Source organism: Ips typographus, linkage group LG13 (genome assembly GCF_016097725.1).
Source record: "Ips typographus isolate SLU linkage group LG13, UJ_Ityp_2.0, whole genome shotgun sequence".
In the NCBI taxonomy this organism is placed as follows: Eukaryota; Metazoa; Arthropoda; class Insecta; order Coleoptera; family Curculionidae; genus Ips; species Ips typographus.
Window position 1 is genome coordinate 715,130 of NC_138434.1, and position 18,813 is coordinate 733,942.

General features: G+C 36.2%; 2 long non-coding RNA genes across 4 annotated transcripts in view; one reads left to right on the forward strand and one right to left on the reverse strand.

Annotated features, from left to right (window-relative positions):
- The window catches only part of LOC145737352 (uncharacterized), a 26,055-nt gene extending 11,741 nt beyond the window's left edge, over positions 1-14,314 (forward strand). The window contains exons 3-4 of one of the 3 annotated variants that reach the window (XR_014180356.1): positions 13,101-13,670; positions 13,776-14,314. This is a non-coding gene — a long non-coding RNA (uncharacterized LOC145737352). Of the gene's footprint in view, positions 1-10,152; positions 10,316-10,371; positions 12,981-13,100; positions 13,671-13,775 lie in introns of those variants that run through there. The other 2 variants (XR_014180355.1, XR_014180354.1) reach the window with 2 other exon arrangements.
- On the reverse strand, positions 4,002-5,760 carry LOC145737354 (uncharacterized). Its single transcript, XR_014180358.1, has 2 exons — positions 4,480-5,760; positions 4,002-4,352 (listed from the first exon to the last, which is right to left on the reverse strand). It is a non-coding gene; the product is annotated as an uncharacterized LOC145737354 (long non-coding RNA).
- Positions 14,315-18,813: the final 4,499 nt, after the last annotated feature.

The window sequence follows — 18,813 nt, forward strand, 5'->3', positions numbered from 1 at the left end:
GATTTATTATTGTTTAGGTCCAAACCACTGGTTAGAGAGCCATTAGAAAATCGGTGGGAGGTGCACCAAGCATTTTTGGGTTTCCTACCAGCCCCAGGTGACCTGCTGGGCTCGAAATTGGCATTCCTTCTAACGTCGTTTTCCCAAATGGTGTTTGAATATTAAATTGGCGCCACAAGTTTGTGCTTGACTACTAATTAGTATCAAATTTCTGAGGTTATACTACTAGAGTTGCCTAACCACCATTTTGCAAAGCAAAATCCAACTTGAATAATTAATTGAGTGATGGCAATGAAACCTGCAAACATCTACAAATCCCAACTCGGCGCTTTAAAGTGGTATTTCCATATCTGGAGATCATGCGAGTTGTTTGGTTGGAAATTGGTTTCAAATTAATTCCCAATCAAATGAGTCCAAAAGAATCACAAAACTGTCGGACAAGGAATGATTTACTTTAGGTGATATTAGTATTTTTCCTGAGAACCACAGCAGCTGAAGGTCGGGTATAAAACAATGCATTCTTAATCAGGTTAGACTATTTTGGTTGGGGTTTAGGTACCATCTGTCTTGGTTCCCATGGCGTTTATATTATTATGCAACCAGCAATTTTAATTTTCCTAAAGGCTTTCAATCATGTTGGACTTGGGTCGAGGGTGCTATTTGAGCAAAAAAAAAAACGTTTGGATTCCATTTCAAAAAGTATCAAATTTCTGCTGCAAAAGCTCCCGTTTACATCAGCACAGAGAAACTGTATACAGATGTAAATTTCAAATGTGTGCAGTTTGGGTCACGCGTGTTATGACGTTTTACACTGTAAACGCAGATCCTGAAGAATCAATTCCAGCTAGTACTAACCTAACTTTTAATTTTAAATTCTGAAACTATGCTAAGGCAATTTAATTTTTAGGTTTAAAACTGTCTAACCTTCATGACCAGACTGAAAAACTCTGAGAGACAGTTACGAGTGTCCCCTCTAGGAAAGTTGATGCATCAATGTTCACTACTTACTCTGTCAAAAAAAAAGTCAATGAATTGCACCTTAAACGTACCTGGATGGTGTACTAGGATTGCTAGGCAATTTCAAAAATTATGAAGCAAAGGTCATTTAATCCGGGACATCTACAACCTGCCATCGAACTTCGCTCCAATTTTAATTTAAATTAGTCATTGTTCTCTCGGCCTCGAACACTCGGTATCGGACAATTTCATCAACCCAAACCCCGGCCAGATTTTTAATTGAGCTTTGATCAACCGTCGCCGCTAAATTCCGTCATATTTTATTGTTTTTAAGGTGAAAAAATATGATATAAGGCCGTTATGATATTATTCATAGCCGTTGTCTTGAAATCACGCAAACTGGTCTGTTTTGTGTGGTCAAATGTCAGATTTTCACTGCGGACCGCCCTGAATTATTTTGATAGAGTCCTCTTCTTAGAGTGTTTAACGGTTTATGGCAATTTTCACTTTAACTGAACATTGCATTTTAGGACACCATATGGTTAAGGTAGCCGGTGGATGAAGTGGTTATTTAAAGAAGTTTTGTTCGTTAAGCGTATAGAAGTCATTTACCCCCAAAAACAAGCATCAAAAATCCAGTTATTTACACATCAATCAAGATGGGTTATCAAACAGAGAATAAACACGTAGAAATTTTTATGTTAGACAAACTTACGCAGCAGATAAGGCAATTCAGAAAGCTCACAGGTAAACAATTTGCATATTATGCTGTACCACGTGACCTACAATTGCAAAATCATTCATTCACTTGGTCAAACTTTACTGAACTTGTAATAGCAACCAACGCGTTTTTGACGTATTACCATTAAAATATTCTTGCGTTTTAGCATAGTCCTATTATAATCATTAAGAAATTGTGAATAGGGTGGGTAGGCGTTCTTTCCGTTTTTTTATACGAACGTCCTACACTTTAACCAGTTTATGGCTTCGAAACTGTGTCAAACGCCACAGATAATTTCTTAATAATGTTTGGATTAATTAGTTAAACGGTGTATGGTATCAAAAAAGTGTATAGAAGGTAAAAATTGCATCTCATCGAGGTGCATTTGTGGTTATAAGTTCAGACCTCTAACCTGAAACGTTTTCGAGATATTGAGCAAAAACTGCAAAAAAACGAGAGTCAAATTTGACGCCCTCTAGCGGCTAAACGAGGCAACTTAGCCGTGCCCGCTCAACGTCACCTGATAAACCCCGTTCATTAGCTTTCTTTTGTTGGACGAATTTCTGGAAAAGTGCACCAACATTTTCTGCTTTCGAGGAGGGTGGTCAAAGTAAGGTTTGTCTCTGGTAACTAGAAACCTCTTGGACCATTTTGAAAGTACCAGAAACCTCTAAATGCTATTCAGAACTTTCTGAAAAGTACCAGAGTCTTTTACCACTATATTAAATTGCCAGAGGCCTCTAGAATCATTTTCAATGTGCCAAAGACGTCCAAATGCTATTCAGAACTTTCTGAAAAGTACTAGGGTGTTCTACAACAATATTAAATTGCCAGAGGACCATTTTGAATGTGCCAAGGACCTCGAAATGCCCCTGACAACTTTGCGAAAAGTTTCAGAACCCCCCCAGAATCAGGGTTTCCACTTACCGAAGTGAAGGAGTTAAGACTAAAAGTAATAATATAAATACAGTTTGTTCTTACCCTTTATGGTGCAAACAACGCGAATGTGACGTCAGGATGACGTAATTTGACAGTTGGTTAAGTTACGGTGTTGTCAAACTACGTCATTGTGATGTCACACTCTGGTAGCTCCATAAAGTGCCAAAACGAACGAAACCTACATTCATTTCAGCTCGTTTGTGTCTCCTTGCATTATCTTAAATCTCAAATACAGAGTTATTGATTGAATTAGAGTGTGTCTCAAAAATTATGTGGCAACTGACAATCTTCTAAAAACCGCCAGAACCTTCCAGAAGTGTTTTAAACTGCGAGAGCTCTCTAGATACTGCAAACCTTCTAGAAATTGTTTTAAATTGTCAAGAGGCTTCTAAATCCATTAAGAAAGTGCCAGTGGCCTCTAAATGCTAGAGCAAAAACAATTGAATATCGATTCAAAGATTTTACGTCAGGTAGGCCTAGAATTTGACGTAGATTTCAAAAATCGCGTTTGACAGTAACAATGACAAGTTTGACAGTTGTTTTCCCTATTAAGGAATTTTTTTTCATTTAAAAGCAACTTGGACGCCATAGATAATTTCTTAATAATGTTTGGATTAATTAAAGCTGGTAAGCTAACACTCAAAGAATGTGAGAACAATTGAATTAGCCCTTAAAAATGTCCACCCTGTACAGTTCCAAGGGTCACTAGTGCTGGATTTTTGGATTTTCACTTTTTAAGTTTAAAACCGTCTAACCGTCCGTCATTCATGTCAATTGTCATACAACTTTCAGTTGGAGTAATGGCTGGCGTTTTCCATTGGGATATTATTTAATAAAACAAGATACAGGGTGGAACATACTACTAAAATATCATTGAAGATGAAAAAAAAAGTTTCCCGAGACAAAATTACCCATAATTACAGTGGCAGCGATGATTTCATCTTGTTAAAATATCAAAAGTAAACCACGACGGGCAATAAAAAGGCCTTACATGAGCACCCAAGACATTCTGGACTGCATATCTGACCGGCAATTATATATTTACCGCAATTACCTGGCTATGCAACTGGACGTACAATGGCAGCAGTTTTCTTACTAAATTCCTGCTTTTTAATCGTACCGCTGACCGCGACAGGCCAACCCATTATAAGGGAATTCTTCGAGTTTTTGGTTTGCGGGAACAGCAAAGAAAGAACCGCGGTACCGGGACGTTTAGTCGAGAGAAGTTTCAGATTTATTGCGCATGCATCGGGGAGATGCTTTGACTGTTTTGGGGTCCTGAGATGGTCTGCTTTTTCTTCGCTCTCTGTGTGTTTTGCAATTGGAGTATTTTTTAACAAATTTCCCTTCAAAGGGACTGTAATCGAATAAGAAAACAGAAAAAAACTGTATTATTTTATTTCTTAACCTTATTTTGCTGTCAGCTGTCAAATATAACTGACAACTGACAACACCTTAAACTAGAGATGGGGAAGGATTTCATTGTTTACAACTAGATGAGTGATTGCCTTCGTTAAAATTGAAAAAATTGTATTTACGCAGTAAGGGGATAATGAGTAAACCAAACACTTACAGGTTAGAAGGAATCCATGTAAATATAGGCATTTTCAATTATCGAACGAAAGAGAAATCCGTTAGGCAACCTCCTTAAAGCTGCATACCAAGTTATTTGATATTTACAGTCACTTTTAGCAAGGAAGATTAGGCACCACGCAACTTAAAGTTGGTAGTTAAACTGGAAAAAAACAAAACTTATGTCACTATCGGCCCTCAACCGCATAAACATAAAACCGAAATCCATGTCGGAATCAACAGACAATACTATCAGATCGTTTAAAAATCGAGCGATTATACGAAAATACCTCTAAAACAACCATAAACATGGAAACACTCTGTATTTCGTGTTGAAGGGATCGTACATCTGTCCGATTCTTCCATATTCGATTTTGATCCCGCGTAAAGATAACTTTAGGTCGGGAGTGCTTCTTTTTCGGGACGTTTGCCTTTTTTGGACACCTTTTATCAACCGATCCGGTCTATTACTGTCCACTTTACGGCGATTTACGGAACGATTTGTCGCCAAAATGAGAAAAATGTACACGCAAAAGTGTTAACTGTCAGATAGGTAAAAAAACATTTTTTTGGTTATTGTCATTCTCACTGACAGTTCAAAACATCTTGCAATTTTGCATATTTGAATTAAGCCTATTTTTCTGGTTACTACAATGATGAGCTCAGTTTTGTATTTTCGCAGAAATAACAAAAATTATGTTTTTTCTACTTTTTACGACGTCTTGAAAAGAACATATTTCGACACTAGACCACGTGATATCATTGTTAATGATAACAGAACGATCACGTGACAGATAATGACACCGAGTTCAAGGCACTCTTTGTGATAATACTCAATTTCAGTTAGGTTAGGTTAGTTTTTGACACTTCTTGAAACGAACATATTTCGACACTAGACCACGTGATATCATTGTTAATGGCAACAGAACGATCACGTGACAGATAATGACACCGAGGTCAAGGCACTCTTTGTGATAATACTCAATTTCAGTTAGATTAGGTTAGGTTTTGACAAACTTGGTCATAACTTGGTTTTTAATATGAAAAATGTGACCTTTTGATCGTGTATCTGCAATTCAGAGAACTGGTTCTGAAACGCTTGCAAACTCAAGAACCTTAATCACTGTAGAATGAATAGTGACTGAGATAGCATCAAACACCGCATATAAAACATATACGAGACTCTAAAACATCTCGCACATATCTAAATTGATCTCGCCACGACGCCGTTTCAGTAAAAATGCCTTCAGTCAAAACGTCAGACCCCCTTTTCCATGGTCAAGGATCAAAAAATATGCTTCGACGAACATTCGGTTCATATTTCGTGCTTTAAAACGATTTATCTCTTTGTAATCTTGCCGAGTAATTTTTAGACAGCCCAGAAAGGCATCTTAAAAGGTTATAATTACTTTTCGGGGATCGCTTTTGTCTTGGTAATCACCACGTGACTGGAGAAATCATTTTAATGAAGTTGCACACAATATGCAACCACCTACACCGTGGTAATATGCTTAATTAGGTAAAATTGCTAATCAACTGAGAACTTTGTATCGGGGAAACGTTTTTGTACACAAAAGGGCTATTGTCTACCGCATTAACCCAGACCTTATAAATAATAGGTCAAAACGTATCAACAATTGTAATGTATAGGTAATTTGATGTAAATTTAAAAGTTGAACTTGATTTTGGTTTAGAATACTGGTTCAAAACCATTCAAAATTCCAAAGAGTATTTTATGTCACAGAATGTAATTACCAGTTCAGGCAGCATATCACGTTCTACCACTACATTGGTCAGAATAACACACTTTACATACCTATAACATTCAAATTTATTAGACCAAGGCTTGCTGGCTACCAATCAATTGGACTTTTTTTCGAATTTAGCTGCTTTACAATTCAGTGACGCAATATTATCGGTGACATGCATGCACTTTGCTGCCTAGTAGGCGTTTTGAATTTCTTGTATATTCCTGCAACGTTGCCATGTATTCAATCTATTCTACTTTGTCAGGCGACTATAGACTTTTCTGTGTGATGGTTGGTGCTAGTGGCAACGCAGCTTTTTTCATAATAATAAAAAAACAAACGCTACCCACAACCATGGGCCCGGCTGGCTTTTCTTAGAGCCCATATTTTTGGACCAAATGGTCGCACGTGGCACTAGGTAATCCTAGACTTGTTTTGTTTTCAACCAGGTCATAAACACTGAAGAAATTAAATAAAAACTGGTTTTTCGTATCTTCAAAAATCTTTTTAAAGTAGGATTTCTTCATTTTAGTGTGTTTAAGCGTAGAAGAAAGTTTTGAAGTATCTACGCATAAAAAAGTGCGTAGGGGGTCGAATTAAAGCCTTAAACAGACATTTACTGCTCTGTTATCATTGAATTTATTAATAAAACTTAGAAATAATTGGAAAAAATCCATTTTTTTCAACGTAACTCTGAAGAGTCCCGAAGACATCAACAGTCAATTAGAACAGTAGCGTTGTATCCCTAATGAAAGTTTTCTCAATTACACCGTGTATATTTGATGTCATTTGATTCAATTCTTGAAGTGTTGCTCTACAAATAGTTGTTATGTACAGGGTGTCTCATTATAAACTTTTTTTGGTTATGATATGACAAAAGTTGTAGAATTAGTTTCCAAAAAAGTGTGACAGACCAAACTTATGTTTTTTTTAAAATGGAACACCCTGTATGTTATTTAACTGTTAAATAGGGCACATCGAGACGATTTCAACGATATATAATTTTTGGATTTATCTGTAATACTGAAAAAATGAGAAAAAGTAAATTTTTCAAACCACCCTGTGATCGTTAATTCAAAACCAATCAGCTGCGCAGCATTCTGGTTAAACGTCAATAACTCGGTTATTTGACAAGTGACAGTAAGAGTGATTAGAAACAAAATTGTAGAGAACATTCCGAGGTTTCCAAAAATGTTATTAAATCAGGTGATCGAGTTCACCGTTTGGTCGCTAGAGGGCGTCAAAGTTGACCGTTAATTCACGTTCGGTCACGTGACAATTTTTAGGTTAGGTTAGATGACAACGTAAAGATTTTTCCAAATTTTTGACACTTTATTTGATCTTTTCGAAAGCTTAAAATTGATTTTCTAAGGTCAGGTGACTGTTTTTTCCAAAATTCTGACAGAAAAATTGGTAATTCAAGTTTGACAGTGGTAAAATTGCAGGAACTACGTCACGTGACTTGGATAATTCAATTTTTGAGCTTGCAACACTGTAAAGGCCAATTGACATTGTCAAAAACAGTCATACGTGATCTTCAAAACGCACTTTAAAATTTGGAAAATTGGTAAATTAAATTTAGACAGTTGTAAGAACATAAACTGCAAAATACACGTCACGTGACTTGGATAATTCAGTTTTTGAGCTTGCAACACTGTAAAGGCCAATTGACATTGTCAAAAACAGTCACGTGACCTTAAAAACGCAATTTAAAATTTGGAAAAATGATAAACAAAATTTAGACAGTTGTAAGAACTTAAATTGCAAAATACACGTCACGGGACTTGGATAATTCAATTTTTGAGCTCGCAACACTGTAAACGTCAATTTGAATTTGTCAAAAACAGTCACGTAACCTTGAAAACGCACTTTAAAATTTGGAAAAATGATAAATTCAATTTAGACAGTTAGAAACACTTTAATTGCAAAATACACGTCACGTGACTTGGATAATTCAATTTTTGAGCTTGCAACATTGTAAAGGCCAATTGACATTATGAAGAACAGTCACGTGACCTTAAAAACACAATTTAAGCTTTGGAAAATTGATAAATTCAATTTAGACAGTTGTAAGAACCTAAATTGCAAAATACACGTCACGTGACTTGGATAATTCAATTTTTGAGCTTGCAACACTGTAAACGCCAATTTGAATTTGTCAAAAACAGTCACGTGACATTGAAAACGCACTACTAAAATACCATTAAATCAGGTGATCGAGTTCACCGTTTGGTCGCTAGAGGGCGTCAAAGTTGACCGTTAATTCAAAACCAAACAGCTGCACAGCACTCTGGTTAAACGTCAATAACTCGGTCATGTGACAAGTGACAGTAAGAGTGATTAGAAACAAAGTTGTAGAGAACATTCCGAGGTTTCCAAAAATGTCATTAAATCAGCCTTCTGACATAATTCAATTTGTAATATCTCAAAAACTGCAATTATTACAGTAAATTGCACTGGACGATTACTGGTCGAAATCGAGCACCAAAGCAAAGGGCAGATTGCCATCTTGGCGTCTTCGTGTGTGAAATAATAGCAAAACCGGCAAAGTAATCGAACATTTTGTACGATACCATCGTGGTTGTCGTGACCAGCGTGATCGGCGAATCTCGATACCGGGCGGTAACAACAAAGCTACGGCCACGAGGGTGGAAAGTTGCGCTTTATCGCACGCTACAAATCGTCTTGGACAATTTATACTTTATTCCAGTCGTATAGAAAAAGAATCATCGTTGTTATGGAATAAGAAGAACAGAACTAATTACCATGATAATGATGCAAGCATCTGGAATATGTATTAATGCTCATGCTGGGCAAGACTGGATTTGACCGTTTCTTAAATGCTAATTTGGTTGGTAGAAAAATTCACGAATCGCATTACATCAAAATATATTTTTGGGTTGATTGTTTTAGCGATAATTTTTTTTCTCTAAACGACTCCGGTTCTTGTGAGATTTAATGGCCTGATTGGAGATTGGAATCTTTGCTAACTTTGACTTTATAAATATCCGATGTGCCTCTTATGGATCTACCGAAAATTGTCGATTTAAGTAGAAAAAAACTAAAACTATTCCTAACCGATTATCGTGGCTGATCTTCGAACGTGTATTCAAATTCCACTCTAATACCGAACAATACAGAAACCAGACAGTGCCTTTTGAGAAAGCGCCGAGACAATAGACATACCATTGCAATCGGCCAAAGAATTGCAAGAACCTGAAGATGGTATCACGCGAAACCGAGCTTAAGGCCTATCTGGACAATTTATTAGACAACCTTTTAATTGGTGTTGGAAAATAGAGCTTAATATTATTAATTACTTACCATTACAAGTGTCAAGTACCCAACAACCTTAACGATCTTATCAAAAGTGGTTAAATTTACGTATTGTACCAGGATAATCATCATGGGCGTAGGAAAACTAACCCTAAACTACTCTAGAAGAAAAGCGTACGTCTATGACCTAGAATACCACACATTTGTCAGTTGGTAGAAGACCAAATGGTACCCTAGATGATGCGATAACAGTCGGTTCGGTTACCTGAAACAAACAACAATATGTTAACAAGCTGGAAACATAAAAAAAAAAACAGAAATTTATCATAAGTCCCCTTTATAGCGGTTTCGGTGATAATTTTAATGGGTTGTGGTCAAGAAGTGGACAGGTTGGTACCCAAAAATGTTTTTTTTGGGGTTTCAAGTGGGTTTGTCATTTACAACAAACATTTAGGTTTGCTACCACTTTAGCAATGTGGGAGTGCTATGACTACCATGGTAAATGATCTTGGGTCATAAATTAGTGGCAAAAAGGTTAAACATTTCACTTATTACTAAATTAATATAAAAATACATACAGCATGCTGGTCAGTCACGTGTCAAGAGGTATGCTTGGTTGCATAACTAGTGTGAACCGAAAGGAGTATAATGTCACAGTCAAAATTTTTGACAGTTGCCATCAATTATATTATTTGATTAAATGTTTACAAGAGCAAAATAAGGGTACTAATGGAATTAGGCACACTTTTCTTATGAATACTGGTAGAGTTTTAGCTTAAATTTATTACATTAAATTATACGATTTTCAGTTGATATTCCATAAAATGACAATTCAATAGGAAGTGTGTTTTAATGTCCGTGTTTGCCCTTCCAAAAGTTTCAATCAGCTGTTTTTGACATTTCATTGGAGTGCCTAATTTACTTTGTTGTTTGTTGTAGAAAGTTCTAAACTTCTTCGTTCCGAGGCTCTGTAGACGACACCATGACGTAGTTTGACAATTGGAGAATCAAAATTGGCCTAAAACGGATTAAACGCTACTTGATGTCAAGCCAAAATGAACCTGATGCTGATTTTCTGCAAGTGCCTTTCTTCAAAAGTCATGTGAAGCAAAAATCTCGGATAGTTAACAACAGAGTGAGAAAACGTTTTTTTTTCAGTTAAAGTAAGACAGACGCCCCACCAAATGAACCGTAACGCATTAATCTTCACGAAGCACGAGCTTAGCGCACGCTTTCTCTTCTTCCTCCACTCTTCGTCTACCCCAGGGTGATTAAAGAAGATGATGGAAGGTTGCAGCACCAGCATCGACCGTCCGTGACCTTCCTGCTGCCTCCTTTCCCTCTCTCTCTCTCTCATTTTGATGGTGTTTACCTGGTTGCGTGGTACCAAGAACAGCTTAGAGCTGTGAATGTATCTGACTGTATTATCGCCCGGACAAATATTTACAGTCTGTGAATTTAAAATGGTTTTAAGTGGATAAAAATTGTCTCGGTGTACATCTGCAAACTGAACCAACAAGAGTTTGTTTGCATTTTACCAGGAGAATTATTGTTTGATTTCCAACGCTCTAGATACGATGATTTGGTGTGAAAGCTTCTTTGTATCTAAAATTCTGCAACAAGACAGTGTAGGCTTTTTCCTTTCACTCCATCCATTACAAAATTGTATAATTTATGCCATGTGAATCATTATGATTGATTTCAGTATACTAAACCATAAAACTGATGGTACAATGTAATAAAAAAAATAGTTCTTGGTACTACAAACCGGTAGAAAAATTGTTAATTACTTATTGTACCTTCAAGGCTAACTTGTACTAAGAATTTTGATGTTCCACATTATTATTAGATTGAGTTAATGGTACCAAAAAAAAAACAACTTTTCGGTTATCGAGGCACTCAACTCTCCACATAATTCGACAAAATGGCTTTGTTATCGCTGTTTGCTTTTAAAATATATAAACAGGCTTGTATGAGACACGTCTCGAATGTGCCACTTACCTGAGATTAGCCCAATTGGTGTTGTGTGTAACGGATTTTATTACGAGCAATCGAAAGCCTTTGACAAGTCACATGATTTCAAATAAAGCAATGTTTGGTTAGTAACAATATTGGTAATTTCCTGCTAAACGGAAGGAAGTTGCGATTTCCGTTTTGTGTGTAAATTTTCAGGAAAATCATCGTAAATATGTCATTGTACTCTTTGTTTGATTAACCTACTTAATCCAAAAATGCTGCAATAAAAAAGACTTGGTTGGTTGTAAACAAAAAACTGACATTATGGTTCAAATTGGCTTGAACAAACTCGACTTCTTAATAGGATTTGTCATTAAAAACGAATAGTGATAACAAGCTAAAATGAACTATAATGACATGATGTTTTCTTTATTTTAGTTTATTCAAATTATCAAATTTCGGTGTCATTAACAGAAAAGTTAAATCATTAATTATTAAACAACTGCTAGCAAAACAAGTTAATTAAATATCATAATGTATCGGAATTTTTAGGCAAATTAACGATCTTCGAACCATTAGAAACTAGCCGGACTACCATTAATTAAATTTTGACGTTTTGCATATTGCTTTTATCATATCCAGGAGAAAATTCCTATAGTTGGTCGTTTTGTGCCCTGAAGTTGTCGGTACCACTTGCATTGTTTTGCAAGTAATCGAGGTACTACTTTTGGAACTTTAAAAACTGCAAAAAATAACTTGTTTTTGTCTTATTAGCAGTCAAACAGTTTTGCTTGATGCAAACAAGACTGCTCTATTTCAAGTACCTTCTAGATCTGGTACCTCTTTTGCCTAGACAGAGATGAAAGGTCAGTCCAAGCATAAAAGCTATATGAACTGCCCAGGGCTAATGAACATTCCAACGAGATTCTCTAACGTACTTTCTGGTTGTGGTGCATGCAGATTGTACGTTTAAAGGTCGTTTTACACTGCAGAATTTTCAAACACCACATTTCAGCGTAAATCACAGTGATTGGTCATGACAACTGCTTTTTTCTGACCAACTCACTGAAATGTTCGAAACAAGAACCACTTTAATTCCGACCAGTTGCAACAAAATATAATGGCCCCATAAACATTTTAGGAGCGGGTATTTACGACTTGAAAATATGTCGGATCATAATCGTCATAGCACTCAAACTGACCAACCAATCAAACTGATTTACACGGACTTCAAGAATCGTTTATCATCTCTTCTGGGAAAAATGATCTTTAGTATTATCAGTGATTGATGGTTAAGTAAATCCTAAAAACTGTTGTAACATTGACTCCTTTTATAGCTTATTTAGCATGTTAAATATTTCGATTTACTTTGTGTAGATAGTCCTAATGCGATAAAACGTCAGGGAGGTCATGTAACCCTAAAACTAACCTTTTGCAGTCCGTATACTGTGAAACAGCAATATTTCATAAGTTTTTAACTTAAAACAGTCTAAACCACTACAAATATGTTTAGATTTGAACTAACTGTTTTAGAACTAACTGAGAATGTTTTATAAAACATGTTTCGAAACGTTTTCTAACAATAAAATTATGAAAAACACCTATCAAGCTAAACTTCTGGATTGATGGTGAATGCGCCCGACCATAGTACAAGCTGAAATTTTAATCACTCGTTTTTTTAGCAAAATACGAATCAAATCATCAGAATAGTACAAACTAATATACAGGGTGTCTCAACTTTAAGTAACAAACCAAACTTATGTTTAAATAAGGTGAGTAGTAATAGTAATTTAAAAAATCATGAATTTGGATGTTACTAAAATTTGTACACCCTGTAGACTATCTAGAAACAAAATACACGTGTACAAGATGCAATTTTTTACTAAAAAGAAAAATTAGGTGAGTTTAGTCTAAATTAACTGACTTTACAGTTTCAGTGTCAATGTTCTGGAACAATGGTGAATGCGCCCTACCATTACTATAATACAGGCAACTTGAAAGAACCGCACGTACAGAAAACTGTAAAGATGGTACCAACCCTGCTGCCACCATCGCCATCTATGAGCACTCATACCAAGTGTGGTAAGTGGTACCGATACTTGTACGGCAGATGGCAGCTATCTTGAAAGATTATTTGAATCTTACTTATTAAAACTGTGGCTTAATCCGTTCCAGTTACTTGGCAGTAGTAATTAGATTGGAACCTTTAAATTAATACTATTTATAGAAGTTTGTCAAAATTTTACCAGTATACTTAATTATTGTTTGAAAACTAGGTGTGTAGTGGTAACCATTTAAGTGTAAACAAACTGGTGAAGGCAAAATGTTAAGGACAAATACGGCAAATATATGCAAAACCGCGTTCTTAGAATGGATTTCAAGCAGCGCACTTTTTGCCAACAAAATCGTCTTACATAATGAAACAATGCAATAACGTTTTTTTTTTGTTTGTTGATTGTTACTTTGGAAAAACAATGGCTGGGCAACGTTGCTGTGAGAAAGTATAGTACCTAAATTCACGGTTGAGATACCCAATCGAAGGAGAAATTCCTTTGGGTGGTACCTTTGAATTGCATGCATGTAACTGTAACTCACAACTATTATAGGTGTAGTATGGTGGCTGGCAAATTCAGTATATGGGATTTTTCTACCTGCTTTAAGGGCATAATACATTATGTGCAAGACAATAATGAATGGGGGAGTAAATGATGGCAATGGAACAGCAGGTGAGACTTGAACAAATTAAGAACTGGTTTCAAGTTTATTGTACAGTGTATGATGTAAAATCATCATCATCATACAAACTGGACCTTTAGTCTACAATTTACATATTCCCAGTATTGCTTACATCTAATAAATTGAACACAAAAAGATGAATCAGATACGTTAACTTGCCTATGACGTACTATAATAAATTGTTTGTTGAGGAAATTAGTATTGCGTTTTTAAAGCTGTAAGATGTGTACGATTCAAGTAAATGATAACCTGTCAAAGAGCAAGAAAGGAAATGAATATTTCCAGCTGATTATCGATTAGTTTTAATAGATTATACAACCTTGAAAATGAGTTTCTTGTGACTTGACACGTTCACAGTAATAAACAATTTTATTGTTTAAGTCATGTGATGATGAAAGAACAAACAACATTCTGGGTGTTTCATTTGCGTGTAATTTACAGGCGCCATTCAAAGCACGTGACCTAAAGACAGGCGGGTCACATGATGCACTCAATGTTTGTGGAAAATCAAAAAAAAGGTTCATTCCTGATCCAGATATGTATAGATAGAGCTTTTTTATACACAATCAAGTCAAGCCTAAACTAAAAATTGGTTAGAATATTTGTCCTGGAAAGTACAACACACAGCAAACTAGTTTAAACCCTGTTCAATACAAGAAAATCTGTAAATCCTTGAAACTAGGTAAGCAAAACTGGTAAATGGTTCTTCTGTTATTACCAAGAACATTCATTCAAAATTATTTTTGTTGCCCTCACAATGAAGGATGCTTTAAAATGTAACTCACATATCTGTGCATGTAACAAGTACCTAATAAGTTTACTGTACTAGAAAGCACTTGTACTTACCATTGAGTATAGTGTTGGAGTAAAATCATCCCATTTCAAAGTGTTCAACTACGATTGAGTTAGATCCGGTTTCTTGTAAAGTAAAAACTGACACAAATAGGCTTTTTCCTGAATTGCTGTTACAATGTGGCTTGAAAAACTTGATGAACGGCAGCAAACAAAAATAACTTACGCAAATAACCTCAAGTTTTGATTTTAAACCGTAAAAATTCGTCTAATCCTCAAAAAACTCAGTTTCCACAATACAAACAAACGCAAACTGTCACAACTATTTCCGCCATATTGGAATTTTTGACAAGCACTTTCTAGTATAGTAGGCGGTGTTCAAACAGATAAAGGAACGTCAACTTTTTGCGGTGTTGCCGGCTGGTGCAATTTTTGCCAATACAAGGACAGCGCTGTTGCCAGTTGCTACTTTAAATTACCCTTGCAAATTCTAATTAATTTTAAATTTCAGAAAACACACACACGGCTACAAACTTGTTTCTGAGTTACTCTTTCCCATACTCTAGAATTCTACACATAAATTTGTCCTGAAGCTAATTAACTCCGATGTACTCGGGATATTTCAGATAAAATTGACAGCTTTTTGCGCATTATTTAACTTGTTTTATTTAAATAAAGTTAAACGTTAGTTTTGCAATTCAATGCACTCTTCAGGATACAAATATGGGCATAAAGACTTTTTCCCACTATGACAGTTTTCAAGTAATTAAATTCTGTAAATTATTGATTAACTCTGAAGCATGCCTGTTCCAGTTAGTATATCAATCATAGGAAACTATCCTTGTCTTACTTAAACTAGTTTGATACGTCTTCTGGCGTTATTGACGTGCTTCAAAGAATAGGTTACGGTGTATAGAGCCCGATCGTTGTTGCAAGAAAATTAACATAATTTTTAAGTGTATTCTTAACCTACAGACCGTGAACTGGCATTATAAAACAATCAGCCAACCCTGTCCGTTATTTCGGTTTTTAAACTTAAAAAAAATGTGAGAATCGCACAGTTAGATGGGACACCATGTGGGTTACATAAAACTAAAGAGAGCTATCAATTTAACTAATTAGATTCGTCATTCGATTACTCAATTAATGCTGCAACTGTACGAGTTAAAATTCTTCAAACACAACTGTCGACAATGCAAACGATCTGTCTGTATCGTTGTTACATTTGCCTGAAAGTACGTGTTTCAACTGCCAAACCAGATAAAATGGAAGATCGAACACAATCAAAATAGCAGTCGTACCACGGACACACTGTATAATTATTCAGTTTTTCCAGTGTGCACGACCTTTGAATTTGCATTCCCGCTCCTGTCCTGTTTATCCTTTATAAGTTGATTTAGTTTGCAAGATTTTTCTGAATAACAATTTTCTCGTTCATTAACCAGTTTCAAGTAGTTAATGGTGTAGAGACCAGAAAGCTATAAATATACAGTGTGTCCATATAAAGTATGGGATAAATTCGTTTTTATGACAAGCATTTTTGAGACAAATATTATATATACAGGGTGTCCCAGAATTGAGTTACGACCTTCCAGTCCAGACGTTTTCAAATGAGAACCTTTTTTGTTGCATTTATGGATTCTGCGTACATTTCTGGGTATGTTTCATGTAACATATCCTACAGTAGACGGCAATAAATCGGCCGATGCACGTCATTGACGTTTAACGCGCCACGTTGCCAGATGTTTACTAACTAACTAGCAATCTGGCAACAATGCACACAACTCGTTAAACGTCGAGATCGAGAAGGTCACGTTTGTGTCAGAAGTACTTGAGTTTGAGAGAGTTTGGTTTTTTCCTAGATAATCCATTAGTATACAGAGTGTCCCAAATTTAAGCAAAAAACCACGGGAAAATCCATTTTTTATTCGATTTTTGAAATCTACGTCAAATTAGAAGTTGAAACCTTCTCAAGCATATTAAAACTGTTTTTAAGGTGCCAGAGGCCTCTGACAGCCATTTTGTACTGCCAGAGGCCTCTGAAACCTTCTTAAGCTTACTATGAATTGTTTTTAACGTGCCAGAGGCCTCTGACAGCCATTTTGAATTGCCAGAGGCCTCTGAAACCTTCTTAAGCTTACTATGAATTGTTTTTAACGTGCCAGAAACCTCTAGCAGCCATTTTGTATTGCCAGAGGCCTCTGAAACCTTCTTAAGCTTACTATGAATTGTTTTTAACGTGCCAGAGGCCTCTGGCAGCCATTTTGAATTGCCAGAGGCCTCTGAAACCTTCTTAAGCTTACTATGAATTGTTTTTAACGTGCCAGAAGCCTCTAGCAGCCATTTTGTATTGCCAGAGGCCTCTGAAACCTTCTTAAGCTTACTATGAATTGTTTTTAACGTGCCAGAGGCCTCTGGCAGCCATCTTGAATTGCCAGAGGCCTCTGGCAGCCATTTTGTATTGCCAGAGGCAGAGAAAGGTCAAATTCTATGCCTACTTGATGTAAAATGTCTGTATCGATCCTCAACTGTTTTTGCTCTAGCAGATTTGAGAGAATTTGAGCATTTTCGTGCTCTTATCCAGAAAATCGTGAATAACTCGCTTATTTGAACCATCCTGTATATACGAGCCATATAACAAAAGAAAGCTAATGAATGGTGCTTTCACGTGACGTTGAGCGAACACGGCTAAGTTTCCCGGTTCGGGCGCTAGAGGGCGTCAAAGTTAACCTTGCTTTTTTGTAGTTTTTGCTAAATAACTCAGGAACGAAAAGGTTAGAGGTTTGCAATTTTTACCACAAACGTACCTTGAAGGAATACAACGTTTACCTTCAATGCTCTTTTTTGGTACCAGACACCCTTTGTCCTTGAAAAATTAAAAACAAAAATTGTCAAATATTTTAAGAGGTGGTACCTTTGGATTTATTGATAAAAAAAAAAAAACTTCCACTGCCTAAATTCCTTTAGGTTAATGATACAAAAATGACGTAAAGTGTCATTTGTAAAAATGTAATTTTTTAAGGGTGCCACGCACTGAAAACCGTCAAAATTGATATACTTTCCAGGTCATCCCCAAAACCATAACAGTTGGGGCAAAATGGATGTCAGGGTGGTACAGGGTTTCTCAGATGAGCGGCTGAATACAGGGTGTCCCAAAAAACTGAGAAACATATTTTAGTTTGTGGGGAAAATCTCAAAAACTGTGTAAAAAGCAAAAATGGTCAAAAAGCTTGACTTTGACGCCCTCTAGCGATCAAACTATCACACCATTGACCTTTTTTCAATACATCGTTGAAAAGCCTTTGGTCTGGACTATATTTTACCTTCAGTGACCTTTTGTCGTAACTGTTCAAATAACTGAATTATTTTAGGTTCAAGCAAAAGTGGTTAAATCACTTTGAAGGTTTGTGAAGCTTGACTTTGACGTCCTCTAGCGGCCAAACGGTGCAACCGATTAACTGAAATAAGCATATTTTTGGAAAGCTTACGAGCTGAGCTATCTTTTCACTTCAGTCACTTTTGGTCGTCAACTGTCAAATAAGCAAGTTATGGAACACTTTTGGAAAAAGTGCACGAAAATTTCTGACAAAACCCTTCTGCCGTTGTTTTTTTATTTTTTATATTCTCTGAAGACGGTGGTACCCTTTCCACCGAAACGTTAAGTTTTTTTAGGTACGACTAGCCGCCATTTGCATCGTCGAATTTCAAGCCCTGCTTAAGGTTAAGCCAGGTTCAGACTGTGACTTTTTTTCTACACAGTCTCAACCACACTTAAGCTTGACAGCTTAGTTGAAAATAATGCAAACCGTTTCAAATGAGTAATCTCAACAAACATTGGTATTAAAAACCGTCTGATTTTAAGCTTTCAAACAAATGTCACGTGACCAACCTATAATGGAAGGGCGGCAACACACGTGATTGCAATTGGCGTTTCAAGTTAAGATCGCAGCGCCAGTTGAACTAAAATCGGGCAACACGTTCCTAACCTAACATTATAAATAATATGACACCTGTCACATCATATTTATGAAACCGGTGCTAAGCAAAATCAACGTAAACAAACGGAGAAATGACAGTTGGAATGGCAGAAACTGTTTTCAAAACTGATCACCAGAG